This window comes from Etheostoma spectabile, chromosome 16 (assembly GCF_008692095.1).
Source record: "Etheostoma spectabile isolate EspeVRDwgs_2016 chromosome 16, UIUC_Espe_1.0, whole genome shotgun sequence".
Classification (NCBI taxonomy): Eukaryota; Metazoa; Chordata; class Actinopteri; order Perciformes; family Percidae; genus Etheostoma; species Etheostoma spectabile.
The window spans coordinates 3,180,117-3,189,449 of record NC_045748.1 but is presented as its reverse complement, the minus strand read 5'-3'; the positions used below and the strand labels follow the sequence as shown (position 1 = coordinate 3,189,449).

The 9,333-nt window shown below is 40.5% G+C and overlaps 1 long non-coding RNA gene across 1 annotated transcript in view; it reads right to left on the bottom strand.

The window, feature by feature from the left end:
• Nucleotides 1–288: 288 nt before the first annotated feature.
• LOC116704111 (uncharacterized) overlaps nucleotides 289–9,333 on the bottom strand; it is an 11,549-nt gene continuing 2,504 nt past the window's right edge. Inside the window, exon 3 of the long non-coding RNA XR_004335597.1 lies at nucleotides 289–427. This is a non-coding gene — a long non-coding RNA (uncharacterized LOC116704111). The remainder of the gene's footprint in view (nucleotides 428–9,333) is intronic.

The window sequence follows — 9,333 nt, the reverse complement described above, 5'->3', positions numbered from 1 at the left end:
CCGCATCTCCCGTCACTTTCTCTCTCGCTTTAGCAGCATTATCAGGGGGACCTCTAGCTGTCCCACCGACATGAAGCTGGCACCAATATTGCAACTTGTTATTGAACAATTGTCTCATATTAGCATTGCTGCCGGTATGAATAGTTTTCACAGAAAATATTATTTCACATTGTTGGGCCGTTTATATGTTCAACCCCCAGGGTCCTACCTTTCAACCGGCATAGTGTGGCGCAAATATCGCCGCAAGTGTAGTATTTTAAGGCCGTCCAGCGGCCACGTTGTTTAAATAGCAAATGCACCTGTGCTCATCTTTGCACCCATGGGTGTGCTGTTCTCACAGGGAGGGGTGTTCAGGTGCATTCTTGGCGTATTGCCATCTTGAGGCAGTGGGAAGGAATCAGGCCACTGACCAACAAAAACCTGGTCTCTGTCGTCAATAGCACAGCATTTCATTGTTATTTTAACAGCGTATTAGTAAAATGTGCCTAGGCTTTTACACAGTGCACACTATGCTTGTTACACACACAGGGAAGTGCAGCAGCACACAAAGATGCACAAGTATACATATGAAAAGATTACATATGAAAGTATTACGATGCAAATCCTCCATCATAACAGCAATGCGCCAAGTTACAAACGCACCTGACTTTTAAAGGGAATGAAAGATGACACTCTGATTTGTTTATTGCATGTCACGCCCAAAATACACTTATGAATTAATGAAGACAATGAGTACAACCCATTTGAACCATGTGCTTCACGCTGTGCACTTAGATTGTTAAAATAGGGTTTCCTGTGTGCAAAGGCCTGTAATTTGTTTGGTTACCTCTACTGTAAGTTCCACCTACTAATGTACACAAACTGTATGTTGTCTTAAAAACCATATAACTAGGAATATCTTTTTAATAATTGAATCATCCTTCTATTGAAACTAACGGCCTTTCATTATGCATGTACATTTATTCAATTATTAATCTTTTTCTTGCCTGAGGCAGCTGTGTAGGTCCAGGAGGGAGACTTCCCAATTTCACCTCATGGAGACTGTCCTGTCTGTCATGCTGTGTTTCAGAGCCTCCAATTTAATTCAGACCTACTTTAGCATCAGCCAGCGTCTATCTTGCAAAACTGTCCTCCGGAGAGGAATGTAATGGCTCAGGTCAGTCTCTATCTAAGCATGCATACAGAGTGCACATATAAGCAACCTCAGCACATAATGGCTCCTGTTGGCCTGGCCATTATGTCTTCTGGGATCAAATACGTCATTGTAAATGACAATATGTTTTAAGGAGGGGGGGGGGGAGTAATATTTATGGCCAAAAATAAAAAAACATATCTACCATATTTGCTGCAATTTCCATAAACATGGCAAAGCTCTTAGAGGAAATCAAATGGGAGCCACTAGTTATTGAAATAGAGTGTCTAGCTAGTGTGATGTGGGACAGCAATGTGTAATATATTACATGCAATGAGAACAACACAGGTCATACACTACAGCTTGCACATAAGTAAATAAGACTATTTTGTTGTCTCCACTCCTGTACGATATAATCAGGACAGCGATGCATGCGTACTTCACCACACTGAGCGTCAGGATCACTTCACAGAAATATAAAAGAGAAAGATAAAAATGTGTATCTCCATTCTGTTTCACACATGCTTTCCTCTCTAACAGAGCCTTATAGATTATAGAGGCTAATCCTTACACATCCACTCACTCAGAATTCGCATATGAGTGGTTAGCCAATCAAGATAAGCCTTTTCATGCTAGGTTGTATCTATAAAAGAGGCAGCCCTGACTCCAACCTCTTTTTTGTCAGGTCTCTATACAGTACAGTGAAGATTAAATTCATTATTGTGTCAATGTAACAGTGCAGTCTTCTCCTCCGGTATCTCTGGATTCTTTGTTCTTATTTAAAACTTTTCAAAAACTATGAAAGAAAACAAGAAAGAGATGTAAATTGTGAGAGTGTTCAGGCTCTGCTCCATGAACTTTGAGACCACCAGTTGGGATTCACATTTACACTGCTTGCTGCTCATGAGTATAGGAACCCCTCCTTAAGTTGTTTAAAAGAGGAATAAAAAATAATCTTTTGGAAATTGATCTTAATGCCTTTATTAAAAAATGAGGAAAATCCAATGTTTAAGGACACCAATTTTCTTTGTGAATGAATAATGAATGGTAAATAATTAAAGGTTCCTCCTTAATATACATGGGGCATGAGTATAGACACCCTTATGTTTACAGTGGATAAGGGGAAAACATGTAGAATACTTGCAGCAAAAAGTATGCCTATATACAATTGATTTTTGTTTATGTCAGTGGTTTTCAAAGTGGGGTCCGAGGAGCCCCGGCGGTTCCAGGCGTTCCCCAGCAAAAGGAGGAATCATTTGTTATCTCTATAATTCCACTCATAAGTAACACTTGACAGAATGTTTGACAGTGTTGGTCATTGGTTTCCTACAATTTTTTTATAAAACATGTCAAACCAAAAATCCTATCAGATGGGGGTTTATGGTCTAATTTGTGCCAGTTTAGGGGTTGTTGACGTAATATAGTTTGGGGTTCACTGGTTTATGTATACTGTTACCGCACAAGGCAATGCACAAAGGCATTGTAAGAGCTTTTCATAGCTGAAAAAAATAATAAATAAACAAATGAAATAAATTGAGAATGGTGGAGAGACTCCTGCAGAGAAAGTGAGTTGATTTTGTGTATACTAACAGTCGACTATGATGTAGTATGTAGTTCATACTGTAAATTATTAGTATTTATGGTTTTGGGGCACACCACATGCGTGCAGACTAACTAGCTATGGCAAGTAGGTCAAATTAAACCTGGGAAGTTTGTAAAAAGTGATTAATTGTGAAAGGGTGATCATTTACAAAAAACAAACTGAAATACACAATTGAATTGTACTCAGTTACAATACATTTTGGTTAGATTGCCACTTCTTAGGCTAGTAGTTAAGCCCGATGAAATGTAATGTAAACGGGGGAAATGTTTAGCTTCAATGTAACATTTGTCCATTATGTAATAGATATTATCTGTGTAAATAGGTGTTTCATGTGGAGATTACCTCACCTAGAAAAGTAATTTAAACTAAAACACACATGATTAAATGTGCTTTACCGTGAGCATCAGCAGCATGCTAATTGCATATGCGGAATTGCAATTCATTATGAATAAACAGTCTATGAAAATACATATTGCTAGTAAGCGGTTTGGGCAAAAAGGGTGGCACTGTGCAAATCAGTGGAAATGACAATTGCCTTTGCATTTGTCTGACAAACATGAATGCCAGGAATTCTATTGCGAAGACAGCAAAATTAGTGGCGTTTCAGCTAGAAGCTATTATCAACTGGTCGCCGATGACGGCTTCTAGCTGAAACCCGTTTTCTTTTATGCTCCATTAAATAAAAAAGATGACTTCATTTTGACACCGGAGTTTTTGTTTTCTATTATCTTTGATCTTTGTCATTGCCACACACCTGCTAGACAGTGGTCTAAGACTTGGAGCTGTGCGCAGGCTACTTTCCATTACACTTACAGTGAGTTCAGCTGCCACTTCAGCCCCAGCTGTGGAATCTGCTCGCGGTGCTCTTATTGTCCCCTGTGTTGTTTGCATTATAAATTCTCTCAGTTAGCATCTGAACTTTAATTTATAGCTTAATGCTGTCATCAAGGGGCCAAGGTCTCCGCTGGCGCCTCTGCCATCAATCTGACAGCCTGCAGGTAATAGCCAAGTTGCATATTGTCACAATTCCAATACATTATTTACAATGAGACATTAAAAAGTAATGCGTATTAATAAACAGGCCCAAGGCCAGAGGGCACATACAACATTCAATCCAGTCATATTTCTCCTTGCTTTCATCAAGGAGACACTTTATAATAAATGTATGGACAAACCAACACTCGGGGGCCTTTTCCCTTGCCAACGCTGCTTTTGTGAATTACCTTTGTGGCCACTGTAAACATACTTCATACTGATTAATTATTAGATTTTCCTTTGTACTCATCCAGAAATTATTGTATGCTATTGCTAATTTATATTCCTGATTTCCAGTATTTACTTACTTAATAAGTTAAGTGACATCATTCTGATCTCAGATATTGTTATTGTCATTATCCTCAGACTCCGCATTCATTTCCCACCATGGGTATAACCCCTTACACTTGGGAAAGTGAAGCAAATTATACAAAACTGCACCTAATCCAGACCCTGCATGTTGCAACACAAAATGCCCAGACACAATCACCATCATATGACAAATTAAAGCCTTGCACAAAAATCTGAAACACATACAAATGTATAAATAAATACTGAAAAACTCTGATAATTCCATTCTTAATGTCTCAGCTGTGGGCTTCTCTTGACATTACCATAGCAGCATGCAATGTTACAGAAGTTGAAATTTTCGTAAGAGCTACAAATTTAAATAGAAATAAATGGTTATTGAGACAGCACATTAATAGCCTTCAGAAGAAATTAGGAATAAAAATACAATTTGGGTTATTTGCTTGTTTTTCAATGGTAAATCTGGTCCTAACATAATTCTTTAGTTTGAATTCCTGACACGGAAGCTGAAGTGACTGACAGGCCAGCGATTGCCTTTTATGTACATTTCACACCGATCTAATCGTGCGCGGTAACGTGGAAACATTCATCATTAAAACTACATGGTGGAGTAAGTGAAGCAAACAGATAAACAGATGCTTTCTTCCTTCGAAAAGGAAACATCTGTGTCCTTGTTACCCTCTGCTTTATGTCATTTTTATGCCGGGCAAGTGCTGTAAGTGCTCCCACATCTGCTACACTTTATATAAGATGCAGATGCATCATCTGCTGAGGGAGAGACCCCCATGGCAGAGTTAAGTCCTCTCATCACTGATTCATGCTCCTGGGGACAAATTGGAACTCTTGCTTCTGTAAATGAACCTTGTGGATCTGCCTATGTGGGGAGGAGAGGTGGGGTGAAGCCCAAGCTCACAGTCAAGTCTGTGGAGGATCAGGTCTGCTCACGAATAGGGCTCAGGCATGTTATTGTGCCTGTGGAAACATACAAACGTTAGTGCTTACAGTATACAGTTTTGAGACACAGTAGGCATCCTCTATCCTCTATATGTGTATATATAGAAATAGATGTATACATAATGCAATATGTAGCCATTATAATGGCTGTGGCTTCTACTTCCATCGTTTCGAGGCCTTATTCTCCAAATTTGCAGCAAATAGACTAGACTTTTTTACGACATATGTAGCACACTGAAAACACATTTTTTTCTTTTCTTGTCCATTTCATCATATCAGTAAGCTCAGTTAAAATAGGTTGCCTCACATACTTTTGGTAATTTATTAAAAACACAGTGTAAGGCCGATGGACTGTGTAGGAGGAAAAATGTTGTACTTGACTATCTATTTAAGAGAAATAGAATAGAATGTGGCAGTGGTGGCCTAAATGTTAGAGAAGTGAGCTTGTGACCGGGAGGTAGTCAGTTTGATCTCCAGACTGACAGGATAAAATGACAATCATTGGGAAATGTGACGTAACTATCGGTGAACTGCATGTAAGCAACGATTGTAAAACGCTGTGGGATGTCGCTACTTTTCTCTCTTGCTTGGTAGATGACACAAAACCTATATTTCTGGGTAATTTCAGGTGTTGCCAGCAATGCTGTCACATCGCAACAAGGACGACTACAACACAACCAAATCTCATCTGTAACAAAAACAACAAGTTTGTAAAGAAGCAAAAGCATTGGAATATGTATCCTGGACCTCCAAGCCATGACAAGCATTTGGAAGAAGGAGCTAAAATTGGCAGTAAGAAATGAAAAGGTGTACCTGAAGATATTGCACCCTAGCCAATTGGGAATACACCACGGAGCAAAACAGGGAACGCAAAAAAAAAAAGATTATGAAAAATGATTTTAAAAGCACCAAATAACGTGCAAAACAAGAAAATAGTTCAAGACACTGGAAGCTTATGAAAAGGTCATTGAAAGTTCAGAAAGTGATGAGAAGTTAAATTCCAGCAATGGAAAACATACGCCTCTCAGTGTGAAATGTCTGTCCAAAACCCCTGGGAGGACACTTTGCCAAAATGTATTTATCAATCTGCAACTAAAATAATTTCTGTCTACTTTCTTTACCCTCCAAGCTGTTTCCTAAAGCCTCCCGACAAAAAAGAGCTGTATACCAAGGCCTTATGAAGAAGCCAAAGTGAAACATGTCAGAAACTGGCTTTCAGTTGGAGTTGAATTTGGATTGGCAGTGAAGAAGCGACAGCTGAGGTTGCATAGGTTATCCAGAGGGTTCGGTTCCTGTGGAGATTCTAGCCGTTGATGCGTAGCTGCAGTGGCAGTGCAGGTGAGTGTGTCTGGCTGCTCTGTGAAGTGTGACACACCTCGCCTCTAGGGCGATGCTGGGAAGATAGGAAAGGAGGGTTGGCTGGGATGGAGAAGCATCCTGTCACACACTGCTGCACTGCTGCGCAGTCAGCAGGAGGGTCTCTTTATTTATGGCCTATGTATGGCGGTAAAGTGATTCTACGGCATGAATTATTCATTATTTAGCCTTGTCTGAAAATAAAACTAAATACAAACAGAACTCCAAAGAAACTAAATTCTATGTGCTTGCGTCAAAGAAAGACAAAGAAGCGCAAAACCGTTAATCGTAGAGCAGAATTGGTGTCTTCTGCATTCATCTGTGTTGAACTGCATTGCATCATTTTTTGCAATGTCCCTCTTGTGGTTACCAGTTAAAGCTAAAAAGCGGCTTTCCCTGCCACGCAGTCGCCTGGATGAGACTTTTTTTGTGACAGTGAGTGGAGGTCCCCAGCGACTTCCTATCCACTGATGTGTTTGCTGCGAGTATCATGAGTAACGGTGCTCAATTTCCATGTTTTGACATAAGAGGGGACATTTGATAAATAGTTGGAGGACCTGGGCACACAAATGAGGCATAAATAATGAATAAATTAAGTGCCATTTTATGGAGAGATGTCAGTGCATTTCTCCAATAACGGGAAGATTAATGACCTGACTGTGGAAGGGGGAAATACTGCATAGGAGAGCGGCGGAAAGATCAAGGGATGAGTCTTCACTCTGACTGCTTTCAATCAATATACCCGTGTATTTACAGAGACTGGGCGGATGATGCAAGTAAAGCAAACCTCAGCTGAAGTTTCTGGGAGGAAGAAAAGGAAGGCGTTCAGTATGATGACTTATTCGGGAGGAAAGGCCCTCTTCCTCTCTAGTGGCACAAGATATTTTTTCATGGGTTATGGGGCCTAACAAACCAAGGCCACTTTGTAGACCTGATGTGTTGCCTCAAATTGTCACTTAAAACTTGTACGTGAACATGCTGCAAATGACAAATGCCAACATCAAACATGCATGTACATTCCGACTCGGCGTTAGAGAAAATTCACAGTGAGTAGGTCGTATTTCAGGGACAATGATGGTTGATATCCGGGAATCATGAACGGAAATGATGGAGGAGACTGCACACATGACAAGTCAAGTCCAAAAATGTTGAATAAATGCTGCTTTATTCAATTATTGAACACGGGAGATAACCGTGGGTACACACACACACACACACACACACACACAAATGTGTACCCAAAGTGTCTCTCTGAACATCAGAATAACTCCTCTTTTATACTTTTCTTCTTGTCCTCACATATCTTAACATCTTATCTATTTCTGTGATACAGTGTTACCTTCAAACCACTCCTTATTTGTGAGACACTTCTAAAAGATAGACACATTCCGATTTATTCTCAGCTGTGGGAGCGGGATCGGGTTACCTCAAACTAAGCCTTCTGTGGAAGAGCCTTAGAATAGATGAAATACAGTTGAAAACCTACATGCTTAAATATCCCACCTATCAATGATGAGAAGGACAAGACAAGCATTAGCACAAAAGGGATTTTACAATCTAATCATCATGCCTGGAATACAAATTGAGAAACATTGTAACTGGCATCACAGTTATGATTTGATTTGATTTAGAAAAAGAGGTAAAAAGCAAAGTCAGAGAGCTCTAGCTTGTCTTTGCCATAAATTCAAATTAGTAAATTGGGTTCTACAGGACACCAATAATAGCTGTGTACAGTGAATTTGATGGCCTAATGGTGCCAGACACCGTATCAGCCTTGCAGCCAGTTTGCAATGGGGGCCAAATGCGGAATTCAACATAAAAATACTGAGGGGCCATGAAGTGTGCCGGGATTTGAAGCCAAATTGACTTAACGCCCAAACAGTGGAATTATAGCTTCTGTGTCCATCATTTGATGCCATGGAGCCCAAAAATACTTTTTCCATAGGTTTCCATAGTGAAAGAGACGTCTGTAAATAAGTGGAAGCTTTTTTTGGAGTGTCACAACCTACGCAAAATGACTTGTCTGACCATCACAAATGGACCATTCGGTCCTATAACATTTAGAAAGTCTAGAAAAACAGCACAATTAAAGGATTTAATCACCATTTAAGCAAGTAGAGGGCTAAAATGGTCTGTATAGTGCCGATTGTCTGGGTAATTTCATACGTGAAAGTTAACTTGCCACAGAGCAACACCCAAAGGTATGAACAGGGCTGTACCTCGGACGATGTATCCAGGTCTTATTATACATCCATATTAAATGGCAGACAAGATCAGTTTTACCCTTGTATAGACAATATTTAGCCATGCGTCAATCCTCTAGGGATGATGACGTGGGTCGGTTGGTAGATCACTTTGATCCAGACTAAAATTAGCTATTGGATATGTATGGCGTGCAGAGGATAAATCTTTAAGACTTTGATAATACCCTGACTTCCCCAATCCTACCAGCAAGTCCGAATTTTCACTTACTAGACCTGATCTACTTGTACTGGCCAAAATTTACAACCCGGTCTCACGGCAGTTTGTGAAACAGTCACGTTATTTTAATGTAGTGATTGGTCAACAAGGCCACGCTTTTTTCGTTTATTTTGTGGTGGTCACAGCCGCCGGGACATGATCTGCAGTCTCTGGGGGATGCAACAACGGGGAAATGAAACGCCAGACGCGGTAGACGTGACAACAATGGCCACTGGGACACAATCTGCGGCCCCTGGGGAATGCAACAATGGGGAAATGAAACGCCACACGTTGGCGACAACTGCCATGGCAGTTGGCTGCTCTGGGGGACGCAATAACGGTGACAACAACGGGACTGACCGCCACAAGCAAGACACGCTACAACAAAGGGACGGTTGTGGTTAGGAAAAGGACAATGAGGAAAGGAACCGTCGCACGTGGGACATGATCCCCAGTATGCGGGGTAAAAGTCCTGCATTTGACC